Here is a 25,170-nt window from a genome sequence, read left to right on the forward strand (position 1 = left end):
ACATATTAAAAGTAACATTTTGAAACAAGGATTGCAAGTTGTCAATGGAATAATCAGTATGATTGGTCCAGTTCAGATATTCAGCCAGAGCAGGAATGGCAGGGGCATTCATTTGCTTCGAAGTAGCCAATCCAAAACACGTAGTCTGATAGACCGAATCATTTAAGAATAAAATTTGAGTCGGGATGAGGCACGCGCAATGTAAAGCTTCAGTGCCCCGCACCTGCCAGGATCTAGAACCCCAAACAGATTTAAGATCTACTGAGGCCTTCCGCAGATCATAGACACCCACTCACAATTCATTAATAAAGGATTGGGAATACACCAATGTGGTGTGGGTGAGCGTCACTTCAGGATTGGACGAAACATTTCATCTAAAATAAAATGATTCCGGTTCGGATTTATCGAAATCTGTAAAATATGTACATTTTTCAAGAATGTTTTTGAGCTACCTTCCAATGGAGCTGGGCAATGTTCCCATTGTGTGTAATTAAAAACATTTCTAAATGTATTAGCTTTATGCAGGTAATGATGGCCATAATGCTGGCAGCAAAACAAATCTGCATAATTTGCAGTATTCAAATACAAATCTTCAGCATCAAATGCAGCATAATACTTCAAATCAGAAAACAAAGATTGTATGGCATGTACATCCCAATCATCAGACCGTATATTGTGTTTCACTACATCACCCATGGAAACACGAAGTACATTTGGTACGTTAATTATCTCTGTAGGGCCATGAATTTGGAACTCCACTGCATCCCAAACTATGCCACCCGCAACTGGCCAGGCGGAGATGATGACAAAAGTCAGGTCCCTTTTCATGATGTGAGAAGACGAATGAGGGGCCAAAGTTCCATCAACCAGTTTCACAGCAGAGCATTCAGGTATGTAGTGACCATTTATGAGAAGGAAAAAGAATGACACAAATCTAATCGAATTTTGTAGGGTTCAATGATAATGTAGAGTTTGAGTCTAAAGAGAAACGTGACTGGAGAAGGGTATCCAATTGCAAACCAGGCAACGACTCGGTTGTGGGACAAGCATACTCTGTTTCCTCATTAGGACTGGAAGTAGGGAGGTTTAGCAAAGGGTTAGTGGCAGAACCCATCTCTATGGCAATATCAGGCTGCGTGGTGTCAAAAGCAGCCAATACTGTATTCCAGGAAATCACTGTACAAGAAAAGGCTGGTGTTATACTATTCAGGAACGGCCAGATGTTGTAACTTGACATTGTCCACAGAGACTTTTCTGTTGTCTTTTCAACCAGGAAGTGGTGTAAAATTACTGTACGAGTTCCCTCCACGCCAAGCACTGGGACAGGTGCACGATAAGAGGGGCCAAACTCTTTTTTGTTCTTCACCTTCTCTCGGACCAGGTCTCCTACTTTGGGTAGCCAGCCGACTACAGGAATCTGCAGTGCAGCATCAGTAGCAGAGGGTAAGTGTTCCTTTGCAAGACCGACTCGGGTCTCTTGTAGCTTCTGTAATATAGCAGAATGCTTATCTACGTCAAAGGCTGCGGCAGTTGCCACCATCAAGGTCTGGCACAAACATGTTGATGCCATAGAGCATTTTGTATGGGGTCCGCCCACCCAGAGATCTTCTAGGGAGATTATTTAGTGCACGTTGTATGCTATACAAATGGGCGAACCAGTTCCTGCCAGTACCTTAAACCCTAGCTGTCAAGGATTGCTTTAAGTCACGGTTCATTCGCTCCACAACTGAATTACCCTTAGGTCTGTATGGAGATGAAAATTTTACCTGCACTCCCAAAGACCTCATAGACTCATTGAACGCCTTAGAGGCGAACGCTGGACCCTGATCTGAATGGAAAGTGCCACACGCAGAAATTCCCACAATGACACGCAAATCCCTGATGACAATTTGAGCGTCAGTACTGCGTTGTGGCCACACCCAAAGAAAGTGTGTGCATGAATCAACTGAAACTAAGATGAATTTATAGGCATTATCTGAAGAAAATGGACCGCAGTGATCTAAATAAACACATCCAAAAGGACTATTAGATATACACAGCGATGTTTGTGGTGGAGGTGTTACCGTAGATGGCTTAATCTGTTGGCAAATGTCACACAAAAGTACATATTTACGGGTTTGTTTGTATAAACCACGCCACCAGTAACGCGGCTGTAAGATAGAAACAGTCATAGACACTCCAGCATGGGCCGAAGCCAAGCCTTCCTGTGTGGCTGGTATCAGTGAAAGTATGCAGTCCGCGTTGGAAATCAACCTGTCACCAAAGTCATTAATCCTCACATAAGGAACTTTATCGGGACTTAAGTGATAAGAGTATCTCGAAGGGAAATCCTGCGGGTAATTGCCTTCCTTCTCTGTAGCAGCAATTGCTGCCAACATGTCATTATCAATCTTATTCATGGATCCTGTAACCGCTGCAACTGAAAACGTGGCTACTGCCTATTTAACTGCTTCTTGAGCAAAACTATTGCCAACCAAGTGTACTCCTACGCGCTGGTGGCCAAGAGTATAAATTACATGTGGGAGAGGCAGACATTCTTTAAGATCTGTGACTCTAACGTAAAGCATTTTATGCTTAATTGCGCTGTCTTTAGATTCACGATAGCCCTTTTAAGACCAAAAGTGTAAGTTGTCATTGAAAGACTGAACACAGTAGTAAGGATCACTTACAATGAGAGTAGTCACATTCGGATCTGCAAACTCAAGTGTGAGCACCAGATTCCGCAGGTCAGCTAATTGGGCGGTACAGTCTCCTAGCGCCTAAGTGTGTACAACACTTGACTTGAACTCTCCGTTCACTATGTCACCCGCCACAATTGCACATGCTGCTGAATGAAAATGCTTTTCCCCTGTTGTCGGTTGCGCTGAACTGTCAGTGTAAATGATACAATGGTACTCCTCCAACGGACGCATAGACAAAGGAGCAGGATGAACAAATTCATACTGCAAAAACTCCTGTGTTTGCAGGGCAGAGTCGAAGATGAAGGTGACATCCGAAGATGTCAATGAAGTAGCCTATTGTATCCAACGTGGATGCAAAGCTTTTGAGTTTGGTACACTTGCTTTCATCATTGCTTCCAGAGCAGGATATGGTGTGACAACCAGAATGCGTTTCCCCTGTGCCAGGGCGCGTTCCTGCAGGATCGCCATCTTGACAACTGTCAAGATTTTTTTAACAGTGGAAAACCGCAGTTCAGCTGAAGTGTACAAATTAGACCTGTAAGCAATAGGCACTGTGTTGCCTTCATTCAACGTTAAGTATGTGAAACCCACCGTACCTGGCACAATACGTATCACCAGGTTAGTGTGGTTATCACGTGTCAACAAGTATTTAGATTCAAGTAGAGCAGACTGCAAAGACTGCAGGATAGATTAATGTTCCGGAAGCCAGCAGGCTTTCGAAAAAGTAAGTTGCATCAAAGCATACAATGGTTTGATACACGGAGCATACTCGGGAATATAAGTTCGACCAAAGTTTAAAAATACCAGCAAAGACTGCAGTTTTTTCAGGGTTGTAGGAGGTCACAAACATGCGCATTTCTCCATGAAATGAGGCGCCAAGCCTCTACCTTCATTATTGAGCTTGTAGCCCAAGAACAATTCTGTGTACTCTGCAATGTGTGATTTTGCAAAGTTAAACTTCTAGCCGTAGACTGCAAACAAAACTATGATGCGGTCCACTCGACAAAGATGCGGCCATAATTCGCCGTCCGTGAGATAAATATCATCAACGTACGAGTACGCATGAAGGACTATGCCGTCTAACAAAGAGACGACACTGCCGGCGAATACACCTGGGCTGTTTTTGTATCCCATTGCCAAATGCCGAAATTGTTTTGTTTTCCACGGGCGGTAAAGGCAGTCCATTGACTGCTTTCAGGAGACAGGTTATGACTGAAAAAGTCGTTGGAAATATCAAGGGTAGTTTTATATTTTTTATGAACTATACTGTTCACTAGAGCAGAACTATGGGTATTCTGAACTGCACAGTGAAAATTCAATGCTGATAACTCAAAACTAGGCAGTACGACCCTTCAGGTTTGGTTACAGTAAACAGGGGGTTATTCATCAGTGACACACATGTCTCAATTACTCCTTGATACTCTGATTGATTTAGAATCTCAGAAACTGGAGCTTTTGCCTCCCGCCGGATGGGATACTGTGGTTGTGGCTGTGGCATAGACCGTAATGGTATCTCATGCGGGGGAGAATCTTTATCCCAGCCCACCTCAGTATGGTACAGTGCTGGTGCAAGCACCAAAGTCCACTCTTCTGCAAAAGCCTTTGCATGCTCCTTGGAGATGTTATGTGAAAAACTCAGGAGTATTACCTCCTCGCCCCTCGGAGCGACAAGAACAAAAGGCAGGGGACAATCTGCCTCAGCCAACAAAATGTCATAAGAAGTCAAATTTTCCCCAAAAATCTATTTAATTACACGTTGTACGTCACCTTCAATCATAAGGACTATATCATATAATCTGTCAGGGGGAGCCACTCGGGTATTAGCCGTTTCAACTGTGATGAGTGTTTCAGTGCTGTTGCCTCCACAAATGGACACAGTGCTTGCCGCACTATAGTAACCTCCGCTGCGTTGTCTAGCAGCGTTACTGCCCATGTTAGGGTCCGTAGCCATGCCCTCACTGTCTGTGGTATATCTCGCTGTTAAAGGAGCAACTTTCTTTTTCTGAAACTGTGGGCGCTGATGAGGAAAATCGTCCTGTTTCCCCTTTCCGTCAGTCTGAAGAGGTTGCTCAAGTCCTTGCTGGGCACCTCGACCTCTTAGCATTCTCTGCCACCAGCTTGTGAGCCAGATGTGTCCTGTAAAGAATGAGGAGAACACTGATCAGAAACCGGAAATCTGTCAGGAGACCTAATTCTTGTAAGGTCGCGCAAAGCATAAGTGCGCTCAGAAGACACGGGTGCTGGTGACGCTGCACTCAAGCACTTTTTCTGTTGTTGCTTCCCCTGCTTTTTATTTTTCCAATTCTTTTTAGGAAATATTGGACGGTTGTCTTTTGCAGACTGTGCCGTCTGTGTTTGCTGTTGTGCTGGTATTTCAGCAAAAGGTTTAGCAAACTGTTGCGGCCAATTGTCTTATAGGCATCTGCAATGAGTTTTGGTAATTCACTGGGTTTCTCATCTTCCGGGACAAGGCGCAAGGCATTAGACACTTGAAAGTTAACTGCATCTCCCTTGACATTAGCAAGGATCAGATCAGCAACTACGTTGAACACTGCAACCAACCTCATTATCAACTCCACAGCCGCCTCCGGTCCTTTCTCATCTTGAACACGCTTATTCACGGAGGGTAGCACTGTCATAGAAGGTGTGCCAAAACATTTTGCATACACCGCCGCAAACACTTTACCCCAATTTTCACAATCGGTTACTTTGGGTATTAAGTCTTTCTGAAAACTAATAATTAAAATCCTGTGTTCTTCCACAGGGGTGGTATGCGGAAATACCGCTTCCAGATGGTCATATTTCTCTGCAAGCCAGTCAGGTTAATCATCCTTATTCTGTGGACGCTTGCCCATAACTGAATTAACCATGACAGGAATAATAGTCAGTCCGCAAGGTCCAGCTGGTTGCGCAGCAACCCTAGGTGCTCCTACCTGGAAATTGTGCAAGTATTGCACTAGAGCTCTGTGCAGCTCAATCAATGAGCCATGCAAGACACAAAGCTATGCCACTGTTACTGCCAAATAACGTGGATGTGGTGTGTACCCACCCAAAAGCGGCCTCGGGAATTGATAAAGGGCCTAAACGGACCAAAGTCACTGTGTGGGGTAGGGCACCATTAAACCAAATACGGTTTTGTCATGCTAAAATTGGACCTTCAAGAGTTCTATAAGGCCAATATGCATTAAGTGTTGCAGTGTGAGTGTATACATGGAGCAAGTTATCATCTCCATTCACTGCTGGAAAGGTTATCCAAGAATAAAACACCTCAAAGTGGAAAGCTGGATCAGCTCCAACCACAAAAATAAGTTTGATACCTGCGTCCGGCACTCCATATGTGTGCAAATGACGAAGGAGCGGTGCGCGGCTATGAGCCGCTATATTGACATCAGCCATAAAGGCTAAGAAAAAAGAACAACTTAATGAGTGGCAGCGCACTATAGGGTAGTAATTCAAAAGAAAAACCGTTTAATTATATCAAGCTTGAAAAGCCCTATACAAAATCAATATAGGTAGGTTATGCCGTCACAACTGTTTACCGGAAAAACAGAAGCGAGGGTATTGTGGACAAGCACCAGTACTACTCGAGTGCTCCTTCTTTTTTTTTTGTTTAAACCTTTATTGTAGCATCCAATAAAAAAAATACAAGCATGGGCCTACAACCGCAGGGGCCGGCCGCTAAACAAAATTAAGACCCCCTATATCCCAGTACGACACAGCTCATCAGCCGACAACCCTGAGGTTCGGCAGCGATTCAGGATAGAACTTGTATTAGAATGCACAACTGAGTCCCAGAATGAGACAGAGGTTCCATTTTATATTATCTTAGAAAAGATCAGGTGCCATACGATCAAACAGAAGAATACGGGGGACAAGGCAAGAGACAGGATATGCACGTAAGAACCGCTATAATGGAACATTGGCGCCAAAGCATATGGATCGCTACAAAGACAATACAATACACATTCAATGTTGAGCGCTAGTTCTCAGAGCCTGCCCACCCGGGAATCAGGATATCATAAAAAGCATAAGCATTAAATACAAGTACACAATAAGAATCCGAATGATTCACAAGCTATACTGATCCTTAAGGAAGAGAAAGGGAAGAAAGAAAAAGGCCATAGAAATAAAAAAAGGCAAAATAAAAAAACCCTTTCCAACCCCCCACCCTGCACCCCTGCAAATGACTACAGCCTAACCCCACTAGCAGCATGCCTGTCGCCCCTAATAACTAAAAACCCTAAAAGTAGGAAAAAGAATGGAGGAGGGCTTATCCGTCTGGGCTCCGAGCCCCTTTAGTCCCCCCGCCAGAAATAGACACCCCCTATCACTAAAAGACCAACGTATGACAACACTTATAGAAGAAATTAGGGGGCACCGTAATACACCGCCCAGCCTTTTAGATCAAACTGTTGCAGGTCAAACACCCGTAAAAGCCACTCCAACCCGTCCCGACCTAGTTGATCTTAACCTTGGCCCTTCCGAATCAGCACTAAACCCCCCCCCAGCGAGACCCAAAGGCACACAAAGGAGTAATAGAGAAGAGGGGAGTCATCAAGAATCAAGCTATGGCGACTCGTAGGCAGTGAGTCCACAAGAGCTTCAGACGCAGAAGAACTCTCCCTCCTAGATGGACAGTCCCAATGTATCTTGCCCAGGAGTCGTAAAGTCACCGAGAAAGGAGAAGACGACCACAAAATGAATGGAAAGTCAAGAACAAAAGTCTCCGGGAGGGGAACGCCTTTCGATACCTCCAAAGTCAATAGTGGTGGAAGGTTCGGCAATACACTGACGACCTCGGGAACACCTTCCTCCAGGGCACCATCCGATGGTTTCAATACTTGCTTCCTCACGGGGTTCTCGCACGGAGTCAAAATGGCAGCGGTTTGAATGGCTGCAGATTGCTGTTCCAACAGTAAGGCTGGGTCTGGTTCCACCAGGAGCATCTCAGATAGGCGCGTGTCCAGTTTGCACAATAAGATATCCACATGTGAATGAAATGCCCTAATTTCTGCCAATATTGACCTCAGCGATGGCTCAAGCACTGTTCGATCCATAATCTCACACCCGACACCAATCACAATCACCTCCCCGGGTGAATCTGGCATTCTCAGGGGGGACAAACAGGATCACGAACGTGCAAATGCAGAGGGTGACCAATCTTTATTCGCATCCACGGTCAACCCGATTACGGCCGCAATACCGGGTCCGCGGGACGGGGACCCCCACCCGCAGCCAACAGCAAGCAGAGTCACTCCTCCATCGATGCTGAGCAATAGAAACGATCACCGCCAAATTCGGGCTTAAACAAAGCCTCCACTCCGATTGACCGGACCCAGCCTGGGTCTCCCGGCCGATGTTGTTGCACTGCAGCCCGGCTGTGAGAGTACTCGAGGCCCCGGATTCACCGCTGGAGTAGGCCACAATCTTCAACTCGATGTAACTTCGTCAAACCAGCCGATAAAAGTTCCCGGATTTCACCATCGGAGTGCGGAACAGTTCATGTACACAGAGGCTAGGCGTAAAATCAGGATAATGTACAGGATATTGCGGCGGGATACGGAGGTCGGCGGAGCCGGGAACCTAAGCAGCCATGTCGTTTGCTGACGTAGCTCCTCCTCCACTCGAGTGCTTCTTGAATAAGAACCAGACCAAAGGTTAGGAGCGCCATGTTGCAGGGATTCAGCACATACACAGAACCATGCGCAGGAAACCAGGACCTCGTGTATAGTGGTGTACCAGAAAACCCACCTCGGTGCCCAGAACCCCAATCCGACTAGCTATAGTGTCTCATTCGTTCTCCGTACTACAGCAAAGCTACCAATGATTAGACATCCTAGAACATGTCACTCAGTCCCTCTCAGGAATTGTGGGAAGAAGAACACTCTTTTGTTCAAACATTCATACTTGTCCACAACGTGAGTAAGCAGAGACACAATATAGTTTAAAATGTTTATTTTAACTAACGTGCTCTATAATTTAGTACACGAGCCAATACTAGCAGCAAAATGCATAAGAACAATGTAATCAGCATGGTTACAATTCCATAAAGCACAAAAGGGGAAATCATATTATAATGATAGTGGAAACAGGACTACAGTGCCTTACTACCCTCTCTGTGCTATAAGCTAGTTTATTATATTACAAGTATAGAAGACCTCTAGACTTTGTCAGGGGGACCCATTATCTCCAAGTTTAGATGCAAGGAATGACATCTCAGGACAAGCACAGCTCTTCTTCATTGGAATGAATCTCTCCAAGTGCCTTTTCATGCATGCAACGCCATATTAAAAGCACTCGACTTTCAGTAGTGCAGCTGTGTTCGATGTTGTGTCTATGGGCGTGGGACTGACCAAAGTGAATCAACAGCATACATTGTTTTTCGACCTTGAACACGCTGTGCAGACTAGGAGCACAGTGTACACTAAATGTGTGAAAAACAGACAGTTCTCATGAAAGAATGCACCAGCAGCCTATCCCCGAGAATATAGCCATTTAGTAACGCTTGCAAAAGTGGCAAATGTCTGCAAGCACAAACTAACTAATGCTAACTTAGCCATATCTGCAGTTAATCCCATGACCTCACTACAGAAATAAATATCAAGTTTCAATATATCGTTCAATACTGGTGTTTATTCTGTTTCTGAGTGCCCTATTGTTTGAAAATACTAGCAATGCAGTTTAGAGACATGATCCCAATTGCAAAGTCACACATATTGTGTGGACTACAAGGAAAGTGTGATACAAGCCCAGGTTTCTCTGCTTTATATTACCTAATATGTAGGCGATTTTTTTTAAATGAGCATGAGAACAATTTTCAAGCTTATAACTTTTACAGATTTACAAAGTTTTTGCAATTCACAAAAAAACAAGGTATGCACTTTTGTGATGCATTCATGCTTGTGCTGTTTCTTGTTTGTCTTGTTTGTTTTAGTTATTGCTGTTTTTCTTTTTGCTGATGTTGAAAAGCATCTGCAAAACCCTTGGTCAGGCCAATGCTTGTTGTTTTGAGCCGCATGGGTATTCTTATTGTCTTCAAGGTATGCCTGTGACACAAACAGAGAAGGCACACATGAGGAAGAGAACAACACTGAGGAGAAGGGAGAAACACAGAAACACATATACTCTCATGGATGGCTTTCACAAAAAGAACAATCATTGGAAAAACCAGTAGGTCTTGCTTTAAAAATTCTATCAGCTTCGTCAGTGTTTGTTGACATGTTGTATAACATCCCTGATGCTGTACAGCATGGTTAAGTGCAATAAACATAAAAAAGTGTTATAAAGTGGAAGTAATGCCATTTTGTAGGTGTGCGAACCACGCACGCGATTGCCTTCAAGATAAAGATAGCAATTGTTTTGATTGATAAATTATCCTGACCACAACACAGGCACCCTTGCTAAATGATGCAAGGTTGCCCGCTTTTACCACTAGTTCACCAGTGCTAGGAGAGAGCAGAACCGCTCCATATCTTGGAAAATATGTCTCAGTTCTGCTCTCACCCAACTTCACTTACTGCACTGCATTGTGTGAATTTTAGTGAATAGGCTCCATGGTCCCCAAAAAGAAAGCAGTGTAAGGTCACAAGTAAAGAGGTTACGCACCAGGGGAGGCAAAAAAAGCAAAAGATGGACTAGGCATGCCATCAAATAAGATTCAAATGAGCATGACAAAAAGGCTGACCTATGGTAAGCAATGGGCTGGCTTTATGCCCCAGTCAATTCTTGGTAATCTGACAATACGCTCAACCTATAAAAGATGTCCCATTGTAAACATGGGTAAATGATCTGATGTTTACAGTGTTGAGTGCAGTCTGTGCCATGTTGTAGAGGACCATAAATTGTTTGGTTGTTTATTTTGCTGGGAGATCAATGTGAGACAGGCTCATCACCACTGTATGGCCTAAGGAGACTGAAAAACATCTCCTGGCCTGGTGGCCAAGACTGCTACTGAAAAATACAATAATTGTGTATTTGGTTAGAAATGCTATGAAAAATGTATCTATTCATAATTGATGATTGGTTTGGGTGTGCTAATTGTTTCAATGCCTTTTGCTTCCATGTATTTAACCCCTTCCATGCTCATGATGGAATAATTCCTTCTTGGGCACAAGTGCAAGCGTGCTCATGACGGAACCAATACATCATGAGTACACTTGTAAAAAATCCCTCTGCTGTAAACAGCAGAGGGATTTCCCTTTTTTTGCCTTGGGAGGTGGAGAAGAGCTTCTCCAACCTCACTAGGCCTGTTTTTGGGTTTCCTTGTAATGAAGATCGCGCGCACTCCCCGCTGTTGTCATGACAATGAAAACAAAACTGAAACTTATTTGCAGTTTCACAGTTTTGGTGCTTGTGGGGCTATCTCAGCCCCCCAAGCACCGTAACACATGGGAGAGAGATTGTTGGAAAAGGGAGAATCTCCTCTTTACAATGGTACCCTTCGCTAGTGGACCACTGCTTGGGGATTGCCACAGGAGGGCGATCCCCAAGCAGGGATCCACCCACTAGCACCAGGGAGGGGGGGCAGCCCCTTGGGCATGAGCATTTGCTCCCCCCACACATTTTTGCCACAGGCAGTAGCCCCCAATCTGCCACATGGGGCAGAGAGCACCTTATAGGCCAGGGGTGGGGCTGCCCAGAATAAGTATCTGAATGCCCCCACCCTATCCCCCCAAAGAACACAAAAGATTTTCGGCTGCCCCACCAGGAAGCAGATGGGGGCAATAGCCCCTGATTTGCAAATCCCACTAGGCACTAGGTTTTTTTTTATACATAGGGGTGGGGGCTGTACAGAATGGGCATGCCAATTTCCCCACCCCAAACAAAAACGCTACAGTCTTTCTGCCCCCCACCCCGGGAGGCATATGGGGAGCTAGCACTTATCTTCCCCCACCGAGGGGGGGGGGAGAAAGCCCACTAGGCACCAGGGATTTTGTTTTTCCAAAGGTCGGGGTAGGGGCTTCCCAGAATGGGCATGCCAGTGCCCCCACCCCTCCCAAAAATGCCACCATCTTTAAGCACCCCAGGAGGTAGATGGGGCAGTAGTCCCTGATCTGCCCCCCGGGGGCGGGGGGGGCAGAACGTCCACAATGGACCAGGGATTTTTTTTTAAATATGCAGGGGTGGGGGCTGCCCAGAATGGGCATGCCAATGGCCCCACCCCAAACAAAAATGCTACAGTCTTTCTGCCTCTCCTGGGAGGCAGATGAGACGATTGCCCCTTACCTGCCTCCACAGGGGGCAGAAGGCCCAATGTTTTTCCCCCTGAAGTTTAGGGTGGGGGCTGCCCAGAATGGGCATGCCAGTGCCCCACCCCCCAAGAAAATGCCAGTCTTTCTGCCCTCCCTGAAGGCAGATAGGGGCAGTAGCCCCTGGTCTGCCTCCGGGGGGGGGCAGCAGAAAGCCCAAAAGGCATCAGGGATTTTTTTTTATATGAAGGCACCAGGGGTATATTTTTTCAAAATTCAGGGTTGGGGCTGCCGAGAATGGGTATGCCAATGCCCCCGGTAAACAACCTTTACAACGCAACTTTTACCACGCAGTGCCTTTACAACGCAACTTTTACAACGCAAACCATTACAACTAATTGCGCTGGGGGGCGCTCTAGGATAGGGAATGTGTTTAATGTACTATCCAACACCTTCCCTACTATCCACGGGGACTGGAGTTGGAATAGTAAATTAAACAATTCACTATCCAGCGCCTAAAAGCACTATGCGTTGTAATGGTATGAGTTGTAAAAACCGCGTTGTAAAAGCATGCGATGTAAAAGCATGCGTTGTAATGTCATACATCCAATGCCCCCACCACCCAAAAAAGATGCTGCAGTCTTTCTGCCTCCCATGAGGTAGATGGGGGCAGTAGCAGGTGATCTTCCCCCGGGGGGTCAGTGAGTCCACCAGGGGTCAGCGATTATGCTGGCTTTTATACATAGGGGTGGGGGCTGCCCAGAATGGACATCCTAATGTCCCCAACCCCTCCAAAAAATTGCCAGTCTTTCTGCCCTCTTAAGGGGCATTTCGGGGCAATAGTCCGAGATTTCCCGACTCAGGGCGGCAGAAAGCCCACTAGGCACTGACTTTCTTTCAGAATGTCCCTACCTGTTGATTTAGGGTTCTAGCGCAGGTGGCACCCAAGGAAACCTAGCAAACCTATAAATTTTTTTAAACTAGAAAGCCAGGGAAATGCAGGATGTGGTGACTTGTGTGGCTCTCTCTAGGTTCTGTTACCCAGAATCCCTTGCAAACCTCAAACTTCGTAAACAAACAACATTTTCCTCACATTTCTGTGATGGAAAGTTTTAGTATCAGTGCAGATCCACAAACTTCCACCAACCCAGCATTCCCCAAAGTCTCCCGATAAAAATGGTACCTCACTTGTTTGGGCAGATCTACTACCCGCGACAGGAAAGGGTCCAAAATGCAACATGGACACACCACATTTTTACAGTGAAAACTGACAGTTTTTTGCAAAGTGCCTAGCTGTAGATTTTGAACCGTAGCTCTGCCGGTACCTAAGGAAACCTAGCAAACCTATACATTTTTGAAAAACAGAAGCCCAGGGGAATCCAGGATACGGTGACTTGTGTGGCTCTCACCAAGTTCTGTTACCCAGAATCCCTTTCAAACCTCAAACTTTGTAAAAGAAAATACATTTTCCGAACATTTCTATGATGGAAAGTTCTGGAATCTGTGTAGATCCACAAAATTGCACCCCCCCCCGCATTCCTCAAAGTCTTCCGATGAAAATGGCACCTCATAGGCATAGTGCCTGTGACAGGAAACGGCCCAAAACACAATGTGGACAGACCACATTTTTACAGTGAAAACTGACCACTTTTTGCAAAGTGCCTAGCTGTAGATTTTGAACCTTAGCTCTGCCGGAACGTAGGGAAACCTAGCAAACCTATATTTTTTTTAAACTAGACACCCAGCTCATGGAAATCCAGGATGGGTTGACTTGTCTGTCTCGCACCAGGTTCTGTTACCCAGAACCCCTTTTATACCTCAAATTTTGTAAAATAAACACCTTTTCCTCACATTTCTGTGATGGAAAGTTCTGGAATCTCTGTGGGTCCACAAACTTCCACCCAAACCGCTTTCTCCAAAGTCTCCTGATAAAAATGGTACCTCACTCGTGTGGGTGGGTCAAGTACCCACGAAAGGCAAGGGCCCAAAACGTATTGTGGAGTTCCCTATCACAAAACGACCTGGTTTGCAGGGGGGGGGGGGGGCACCTGGGTTTTTGGCCTGGGGCTCGGCGACCATCTAGGTAAACCTACCAAAACCACCTATTTATGAAAACTAGACACCGTGGGGAGTTCAGTGAGGTATGGCTTGCAGGGATCCCCCAAAGTTTCCCTACCCAGAATCCCCTGCAACCCTAAAACTTAGCTGACAAAATAATCACATTTTCCTCACTTTGCTGTGTGGGAAAGTTGTGGGTTCACCGGGCTAATACAAATTTCCTACCACCAAGTGTTCCCCCAGGTTTCCTGATAAAAATGGTACCTCACTTGTTTGGGTAGGCATAGAAGTTGCAACAAGAAATGGCCCACATGGCACTGCAGAGACTTCAAAATTACCTATCATAAAACTACCTGGTTTTGCGGGTGGCACCTAGTTTTCTGGCCTCTGGTTCGAGGCCATCTATGGAAACCTAGCGAACCCACACATTTCTGAAAACTAGACACCCTGGGGAGTCCAGTGAGGTATGGCTTGTGTGATCCCCACAGTTTCCCTACCCACAGTCCCCTGCAAACCTCATATTTAGCTGAAAAATCACTTTTCCCACATATTTTTGTGTGGGATCGCTGTCCCGGCACAAATGTCCTCCCACCTAGCATTCCCCTTGATCTCCCGAGTAAAATGATTCGTCACAAATAGCTACTGTTTCTAAACTCTATATTGTGTTCCTATTACCGAAATATGTAGGTGTCTTTCATACCGATTTCTCCCTGTTTATATTTTCTAAAATGATTTGCTATATACCCTGTACACAATAAAAAACTGTTGCAAGATGCTGCTCAGTTATTGGCTCTGGCTAATTTCTGGATCCCCTCCAGGGGAATCAACAAACCCTGGGTATCTTTAAAATCCCCATGATGTTGGAAGAAAAGGACGCATATTTGGCGTGGATACTTTATGTGGTCAAAAAGTTGCATTGGCCTAAGCGCGAACTACCCCACATAGACAAAAAAAGGCTTAGCACAGGGAGGAAAAAGGCCTAGCAGCTAAGGGTTCAAAAGTCTACAAATTATTGCCTGACTAGAAATAAACCATGCTACAAATTATTGCCTGACTAGAAATAAATCATGAGTCGCTGATATTGGGTGTGATGTACCCACATGTTTTATGTGTCAATGTCAACATCGATATTAGAAGTACGTGAATGATCAAAAGATTATGTAATAAAAACGTGTTTCTCACTATGATTGCTACCACAAGGTTTCCATATCAGGGTGATGTAAACAAAAAATCTGCTACTTGATGCTACTCAATTTATCAACCTCAGAAGAATACAAACCTGTGACCTTCAGTATAGCCTATGCTCTAAGGACCTAACCCAGAGTCAGCCGCGGCCGGTAGTGGGAGTACCTGCTGGGCGGTGACGTGGGGAGGGGGAGGGGCAGGGTGGGGAGTAGTAATGTGTGGATTACGGAGTTTAACAGGTAAGTAAACATATATATAAATAAAACAAATTTTGTTGCATGCACTGCATCACCAAATGCAATACAGTGCGCGCAACGAAATTCGTTTTATTTATTTATATGTTTACTTACCTGTTAAACTCCGTAATCTATTCATTACTAGCCCCCACCCTGCCCCTCCCCCTCCCCACGTCACCGCCCGGCAGGTACTCCTACTACCGGCTGCGGCTGCCCAGAGTTCTCCAAAGTTGGTCCTGGAGGGCCATATCCATGCCAGAATTTTAGCATATCCCCATTTAAATAAATGTAGTTGTCTTAAATTCTGGCATGCTAACTCACTGACCTTTCTTAATGGCTGCAAGTCTGCGCCTATACATGTTATACTAACAGTTCCGTTTTATATGTCCCACGGAGCTAAGTCTTCGCAATGCAATTGATGAAGCATTTGTAATGGCTCTAGATATTGTCACTGTACTGGCCCACCATTAGCACAACTGAGTTGACGTAAAGCTTGTCATTAGAGTTTTTCAAACCATTCTTTATTGTATTATCTAAGCCTGAATCGTTCAGAACAAAACTGTCCGCGTAAAAATCATAAAAATAAAATAGCAAACAGTAATGTAAATAGTAATAGGCACAATTAGCAATAAAGGTAGGACATGCAATAGAGGTAACCCCGCCTCCAGCTCTCACAGCGGATGTATGACGTTACAACGCAGGCTATTACAACGCCTGCCTTTACAACGCGGTTTTTACATCGCATACCATTACAACGCATAGCGCTTTTGGGTGTTGGATAGTGAATAGTTTAATTTACTATTCCAACTCCAGTCCCCGTGGACACTAGGGAAGGTTATTGGATAGTAAATTAACCTATTCCCTATCCTAGAGCGCCCCCCAGCGCAATGCGTTGTAATAGTTTACGTTGTAATGACCGCGTTGTAATGGTAGTGCGTTGTAAAAGTTTCGTTGTAAGTGATGTTTACCCTCACAGCACATGAGAGTACTGCATTCTAGTTTGAAATAATGAATCGAGCTAACAAAAAAAATGAAAAAACATTAATCTCAACAGTCAGAATCAGGACAATAGAGATGCACTATTACATCATAATAGACTCCGTAGCAAAAAAAATAAAACAACCAATGATAATAAGAGTTCTTTGTTTTAAATATACTTTTATATAGCTCGAGTAACTGCTAAATTATGTTTAGTTTGTTTAATTTCCATTCAGTTGTTTCCACCCTCTTCGTAATCTGAGTAGTCTGTGGGTCAATTCTCTAGTTATCGCTGTCACTCAAAGGGCCCATAACTGATTACACATGGTAATTTCGCATTTTATCCTGCAAATCACCGTCTCACACTCTTCTACACTAAGCATTACCTTCAAAACCTCATTATGGGTTGGATGCATCGGGAAAATGTATACATACCTTGACTTTGGCCACTGTTGTGGAAATCTAACTTCAGGGGTGATGGGACATGTCTGGTACAGTTGAGTAGTCATGAAGAAAATCCATTCTGGTTTTTGCTTGCAAGGGTAACACACCAATAGTCTTTATAGTTGATCAGATTACTGCCCAATAAGGGAGTGACGTCAAGCAGGACCAGAGGACAGGTACAATGTCACAGCCCTGTGTGACCAGCACCAACAGAGCACATTGTCTGAGGCCTGCCTTATGAAACCCATGAAATGAAGGGGCCCAATACCAGTGGTGAAAAAATGTAAGCACATTTATCTATCCTCTTTTAAGCTTCTATTGTAGTTATCTAAGATGTCAGTCCAGTCCTCATCTGTTATGCCAGTTGTAGTGCAGTCTTCAGTTGAGTTCTCCACTGAGTTTCAGAGAGTGAGTTAGAAACAATTACACTAAAAGTCTGAACACTAATCCTCCGTAGTTCCCTCATCTGCAAAGGAATCCCAGGATCGGAGAATCACATGGCTCGGTGGGGGCACTTCCCAAGTTGCGCTTTCAGGCAGTGAGATAATTGGGTGTTTGTCCGTTTTTGTGTTCCCTATAAACCAAGTTCTTCCTGTAGTGAGCTAAGGCGTTTAACATCCATTTATTCAAGTGCATGGTGGTGCCCTTGATCTGTAAGGCAATGCTATCCCATAAGGGGTCACTGCAATTGGGAAGAGGGTCCACTTTCAAGTATTTAAGGACTGACCTACAAGCTAATACAGAATTTTGAATGATCAGGTGGTCTGCTTTTGAAGGCAACTTGGACAGGTAAACATAGTTATGTACTGTGTCTCGTCGTAGGGAGGGCAAGTTGCATTCAAGGTCTGCCCACAGTGCAGCAGTCGGTGATGGAGGGGGCCAGATCAGTCAGTTGTGGCAATTGCTATCCTAGACACTGAAATTCTAAGTGATGCATTCATAGACTGCCAAATGCTGCATTCAAGTAAAATGTACTGGCTGTCAAGTATGGATTCATTAGGATAACTCGAGCTGGAAGTCGTTCTTTCTGTTATAGAGCGGCAATTCTCTGGAATTCTCTGCCCCCCCATATCCGTGGCCTTAACGACCTTACTGATTTTAGGAAAGCTATTAAAACTTTTCTTTTCCCCACTGTGTAGATCGTTGCATGTTAGTGTTGCTGCTGTTTTTTTGCTAGCGCCGGGACGCCCCTTGGCTGGGGCAGCTGTCGCGCTCTATAAATGATTAAAATAGAAAATGATTAAATAGAATAGAATTCATGTTCTCCTATGCAAAAGATGGTGCATCAAGGTCAATTTGTGCCAGCATTCTATGAGGTTCAAAAAACAGCAGCATGCTAAACAGATAATTAAATTGTGGTGCTGCTACCATTTTCATAGTTTCTACTTTCCTCCAAGGGATAGTTGGAGCTGTGACTACCATGCAGTCTTGTACGGTTCTTAGGATTAGGGGAGTAAGGTTGTCCTCCGCCATGATTTAGAGACTCCTGCTGACCATTAAAACTGGATTGTCTTCATTGAAAGTCATCATCCCTTACTACATATGGTATGGTGCGTTGTGACAGAGCCATTGCCTCAGGTCTGTACCCATGAATCTTATATCCTGCAAAAGTCATATTGTCAGTGATAGAGGAGAGTAAAGTGGACATCTAGGTTTCAAAATCAGTGAATATTAAGAGAATGTCATCCATGTTTAATATGCTGATGCCTATCCTAATACCTCTTATACTTTCATGCTGACCTATTGCCATTGCCCATGGTACCAACGAAAATATGAATAGCATAGGCAAAATTGGTATTTTTGCCAAGTTCCCCTGGTGAGTTCAAAAGGCACAGGAGAGGTAGCCACCACAATTTACCTGTGCTGAGGGTACCTGACCATAGCCGACAGACTTTGAAGATAAAGGCCTCATCCAGCAGTGCCATTTCCATGGTACAAAAGAGGTAGCCCACTTGACTATGTTCAATGCTTTATCAACATCCAAGGAGAAGACAAGTGTTTCCTCCTTTGAGTTTTTTAATGACCACAGCAAGTGGCATTCTCTTTCGGTTCTCATTCAGTTGTGTGACGATCAGCCTGGGATGAATCCTACTTGGGACGGATAAACAAGGTAGGCTATGACACTTTTCAGCTGATTCAATAATATCTTCTCTACTAACCTAATGTCAATGCTAATCAGCAAAATGGGCCTTTAGTTTGAGCTGTCGAGGGAGTCTTTTCCAGGCCTTGGGAGTACTGTGGTAAATACTTAGTTCGGCAGAGAATACAATCGCCTGTAGGTTTGGCTTCTTTGAAAACCTTAAGAACTTTAGTCAATTTCCACGTCAAGATTATAAAATTCCATAGGTAAGCCAGCCTCTGAAGGGGATTTGGTGTAGGGCAGGTTGCATATGGCATTTACAACTTCAACCTTGGAGAGTTATTTGCCGAGCACTTTACGTTTACTCGTCAGTAAACATGGTAATATTATAGAAGATAGATGATCAGTTTCCTTCAAGGAGAGAGTTCCTGTTTCTGAACAGTGTGGTGTTTTATAATATATTACAAAGGGTTCAGAGATACCCTGTGGATGAATTCTCAGATGGCCATCTCCATCACGTATGGCAGAGCTCATTGATTGTGCTTCTTTGTGTCTCAGCTAAGCTGCCAATAGTCATGCATCCTAGTCTGGCCATACATTAAGGTGGAATCAAGAGTATTTAGCACCTTTGATGGTGTTAATTGAGAACTTAGTTTGTACCAGATGTCTGTTACTCTGGCTTATTAGATCTCTTACGTAAGCACTGTTAAATGACTGAATGTTTGTTTCTAGTTTGGTTTGCTCTTTTCTAGGTTTTCTTTTCTAAATTGCACTGTCACTCATCACTAGCCCTCTGATTACAGCAATCCCATTTCCCCACAACAATGATACAGGCCCCTGATTTTCCAGCAGAAATGGTCTTTTCTGAGGATAACGTACAGCCAGACATATCTATCCAGCAGGACATGGTGATATGGCCATATTCAACCTCCCTCATTACTGTCCCATATGCTGCAGCCAAAGAAATCCAACAAGAGGCAGCTAGTTACCATGAAGTACTTTATCCTGCAGAACGTACCCTGGATGCATGATAAGAAAGTAAATCATTTTTCCTTCAGGTGTGGGGGTCACCATAGGTTGATCAAGCCATGATCTCCCATAACATCCTTCATCATTGCCTTATCATTCACACAATGTTCATCAGGTGGGCCAGTGTGATTTAGGATGGGTCCAATCAACAGTTCCTGTTTCCCCCAGTCAGTGTGTGAGTGGATCAAACCTCATTCACTAGCCTGGAAAGTCGGATCAAGAAGAATCTTAGAGTTGTTAGATGCATAGTCAGAGCACACTAAGTTCCCTCTAAGCTGCGTGCATGAGCGGGTGCGCACAATGTATTTTCCCTCCGCGCATTGAGCCTGAAGCAGCTAGCGCCTCCTCAAATTCTCTGGGTTCCATAAAATGCTTACACGAAGCCTTTGAAGCGTGCCATCTTTCTCTCAGCTTAGAAGTAAGGAAGGCATGCATAGTCAACTTGACATAATGTTTTTACTGATCAGCATGTTTAAGGCCATGTCATGAGGAAAATGTGCTTTAAAATGCTCACTTTAGAAAATGGTGCATGGGAAAGGGAGGACCTGAAAGGGAGTATTCTCTACTTCTGCACCTACTTTTAAGCAGTAACTGGTTTACTTGCATAATTGAACATCACATCACTCAGTTGTGCTCATATCTGAGAAACGTCTGCATGCAAATATTCTGCTGCCACACATAGGGAAGAATAATTAGAGGGAACTTTTCCTGCCATGTAAGCAAATCTTGGCAAACACAAACCGGCCTCCTGGATCTAACCATGTCTCCATGATCTTGCAAGGAAATGTTTATCTGAACAAGATGGCCACCATTAGCTGGGGTTTCTGGGAGGCATTTAATGGTCTAAAGTAGCTGCTGGAGACGTCATTGAAATCTAGGCTCTTTTAAGCTTGTTAGATTGGACCTATATGAGATGGGTTTCTTGTCAGTGGGATATACCTGTTTTTAAAAATAAATAAAAAGTATAAGTATTTTTTCTCATTTCACATAATGCCCTAGGACATTAATGTTTAGAGAAAGTATCTTGAGGAGCATCGAGTGGTAACTAGCCTGTATCATACTGAGGGGGTCAGATAGGGGTTATTAATGGGATCAAACATGTATATTAACGAAACTAGATATGATGCATCAATATCCCAGTGAGAGATCTCTGGTCCAACCTCATCAGGTTGTAAATAGAGTGGGGCGAAATGTATCAAAGTTTATTCTGGGACATCGCATAAGGATCATTGGGACATGGAGGCGCTTGTCTTTTTCTGGACCTTTTCTTATAGTGAACCTGTTTTGTATTCAAACTTCTTAAAAAATAATAACAAAAAAACCTCTTTTAAAAAACCCCTTTTAATGAATCATTTTAGGAACTGCAACATGTGTATAGTTTGTTTAATTGCCAATTTTAATCTGTTTGTATAGTTTTTATTTTTAAAAATGAATTGTGTATTGCTTTTATGGTTTTAACTAACCGAATAAAGATATTTGACTGACTGACTGACTGTATCAAAGTTTAAAGTGATGTAGGGGATGTGGAGTGTGCAAGAGGAGAAACAAATAGTAACCAGAGGAAGATTCTTTTCTGAGATTAGACACAGGATACTGATCTCCAGAGACTGTACAAAGCTAAGATTGGTATTCTACCTGCCCAAGTCAGACAATACTTTATAAGGCGGGTCACCCTCTCTGCTCCCATCTTCATGGTTTCAGTAAGATGGCAATTGGGTAATAAGGGGGTGCTATCACCAGTGCACAATTGTAGATCGAAGAGAAGTTGTGTAAGTAAAACTGAGGTGTATGCTTGAGTTTAACCATCAGTTATCATTTCTATCGGATCCCAGCCAGATGGTGCACAATAGCAGTGGAGTCTTCGGTGGATGGAGGCAATGTAAACAATGAGTGGGGAAAGAGTTTGCCGATGGCCAAATGGGAGAGCAAAAAGAAGGGGGAACATGACATAAAAAGGCACATCATTTTAGGATAAGCCATTAAACAGTAAGTGGTACTGACCTTCCAGGCACTGACATTGTCCAGGTTATAAATGCCAGTGGGCACACTGACAGGCATGAATGACGACAGAAGTCAGGGACGGTGTTTATCCATAACAGGAAAACTTACTTTGGTCTGTGGTTAAGAATGAGCCAGTCCATAATAAGAGGGGATGGAGAGGGGCGAGGAATGAGATATGACATCATGAGACTTCGCAACATGAACTACTTAGTGATGCAGGATGCAGCTCCAAAAAGGACCGGCCTTCAACAGGAAGAGTAGTAGGGTAGAGTGGCTGTAGAAGAGGGAATGTGGATTAGCAGGAGAGGCACATTTGGCCTCAGGAGATGTTGTAGACCCATGACCAGTGGAATTGTGGGGAGACCTAGATGTATGTCTGTCCCTGACTAGCATCTCCACCATGCTTTTTAGAACCTTCTTATTAGACTGTTTATGGCATGGATTGTTCACGAAGTCTGTTTCTGCAGCCTGATGTGACATGATGTCAGTCTCCAAGGACCTGTGGTGCAGAAACCTCTATATCTGTGCATCCTCAGAAAATTGTTTAAGTGACTGAGCACTATGTATTCTCAGGATATAAAGTTGATGGTAATCCACGTGTTCAACAGTTCCAGAAGTCCATAATAATACTCTCATGTGCAGAAACCAGGGTGTAGTGCAAGAAAGGCTTTTGTATTTTGTGCTAGTCTCAAAAGAAAAGTCTCTTAAGATGGTATTATGGTGGCCCTCAAATATGTATGAACCATCTTTTTGAGCCACCAAACTCACCAGATTGATCCTGACCATTTTGCAGGAAGCGCACAATGATGGGTCTAGGTGGCACCTCTTTCATTACATTCCTGGGTCGGGTCCTATGCCAGCCTTGGAAAAAAGGCGTGGGATGGGAAAATGAGACTCAAAGGCCCATAAGCAACAAAGCGAGGACATCAGTCATATCATCCTATGCTTTCTTGTTACACAGTAAAATCACATAATATTGTGCTTTGAGCGATCTTCAAGCTTATTGATTCTCTTGCATAAATGCCAAATATCCTTTCCCCAGTCTTAGATGGGATTGAGTCGAACATCCATATCATTTCATCTTTTTCTCCATTTCACTACTTTGGAGCCCACAGCTATAATTACTTGCATTATGGTCTCCAATGTGATGTTACTTTGACCCTGGGGTGTTGCTGTGGGTATATTTTGTGGTCCCTTGACCTCTTCCACAAATAGAAGTTGCCCTATAGCCTTTGTAGAAGATATTACTGTATTATCAATAGCACAACTTTGTTGGAAATAACAAATGCAACCTAATAGCATCAGTCTCTGAAGTTTAGTTGCTTGGCCAATGAATGTGGCTTTTGCCTGTCTGAACAGCTCTTACCAAAATGAGAAAAGGCTATAGCAAGAGTCAATACAGTAACCTAATGCCCACCATGCAGAAGTAGAAACAGTTGGCATGGAAAAATGTTAAGAAAGCAACATGGCACACTTAGACTCACCCACAGATGTCCAATCTGTATTCCTGAGATGTTGCCAGCACAGCTTGCTGTCAGTGGCTCCGGTTCCGCAGCCAGAACTCTCTTGCTGATACTCCATTGTCCCAGCAGTGGCAGACCACTCATGCATAGATCCTAGATGTGGCCATAGGTAGGTGAGTATGGTATTTTGCTTTAAATATTCTCAAAATTGAGGGTTAAAGTTATTGCTCCGTTATGTTCTCTTGTTAGTAATGGGCTGACGGGGGTCTCAGGAGGTGGTAAATTGCATTTTCTGCCAGAAGTAATACAGGCACCTTAGCATGTGCCTCTAGTTGCATTCTGATGTCTCACCAGACCTCTAGTGCTCTTTTGCAGACCCTCAAGAGGCCTGGAGTCGGTTAACTGGTGCTGCCCTGTTGTGCCCTTCTCGATGGAGTTGTGTCTGTTGCAACAATAGTCACAATGTCATACCTCAGCCATCAGGAAGCCACGATCACCCTCCTCTCAACCATCCAATCTATGTAACTAGATAATGGAGGTGGTCATGCAAGGCTGATAGGGACATTGGACTGTCTCTCAAATCCTACCATACATGAGGGTGGGCAGGGTCTCCAGCAATCTCCAGGGGATATCGCCCCTTAGGCAGCATGCTGGAGCTCTGCAGCAGGCAGCCATCGAGAACATGGCCAGACTCTGCCTCCTGGTTATAGGGATTAATAATTTATAAATGAAAATCCTGTTCTGACTAAAAACTTTCTGCAGATTGACCCCGACATAAGAGTATAGACCCTGTTATGAGCATCAATCTGTACAGTGTAAACTTTTTTAATTGCTTTGTTAGAGGATAAGAGGTGTGCCAGGTTTGAATATATTTTATAGACCTATAGCATGCCATAGAACGCTATACCAGCCACTCAAGGCCCGGTCCAGCATTATATGAGCATATCAAAATTCATTAGGAGAGTTGAACAACAGCATCCATATGATGAGCTGAAATATTTTGAAGAACCATTTTTACTTTAGAAGGATCATAGGAACGCAAAGTGCCTTCATGAGTAATTTTGCAGAGACATGAATGTCAATATATAATTATTCAAATATTCGATTGTCTCATTTGAGGTCGTGGGGCAAGGAACTCATTTCTTCTGGCATTTGTTGCATTAGAAAGATCTTGAGAAATGAAAATGTTGTGACCAGACAATAATGCAGCATTTTTCTTTGGCAGCTTTCAAAACATGTAAAAAGTCAGTTAATTCCAAAAATAACATAATGATACCTCTGGTTCTAGATGAATGAGGTTGAAGGCAACCAAGACAGTGTGCCCATTGGATATTAAGAGGAGTAGTATTAGGAAAACAAGAAGATCAGGTAGAAACTTCTTCAGAAAAACAATCAGGCCGGGTCCCTCAAAGTGCCCCAGTAATCCACATAAGTGAAGATTATTCCATCTATTTCTGTTTTCAAGCTCCTCAGTATGAAGTTTTAAATTCTGAATTTCTTGTTCAAGAAAGGGAACTTTGGTGGCCGCATCGTGGAGACTACTAGCACGTTGCTCCATTTAAAATAATTTACCCTCCATAACAATCCAACAGTCCCCATCAACCATTGGTAATGCCCCCCTCATTCAAGACATCTCCCTGAAGCTCTCAAGAAAGGCTAGATATTCTTACCCATGAAGAAATCCACACTAGATTTTATTGACCTCACCAACTACCAGCCTCTCACTCATCTATCTTTCATCAGCAAGATCATTGAAAGAGCAGTCTATGCACAACTTTAAGATAACATCAACTCCAATCACCTCCTGCACAACTATCAATCTGGTTT

Source organism: Lissotriton helveticus, chromosome 5_1 (genome assembly GCF_964261635.1).
Source record: "Lissotriton helveticus chromosome 5_1, aLisHel1.1, whole genome shotgun sequence".
Classification (NCBI taxonomy): Eukaryota; Metazoa; Chordata; class Amphibia; order Caudata; family Salamandridae; genus Lissotriton; species Lissotriton helveticus.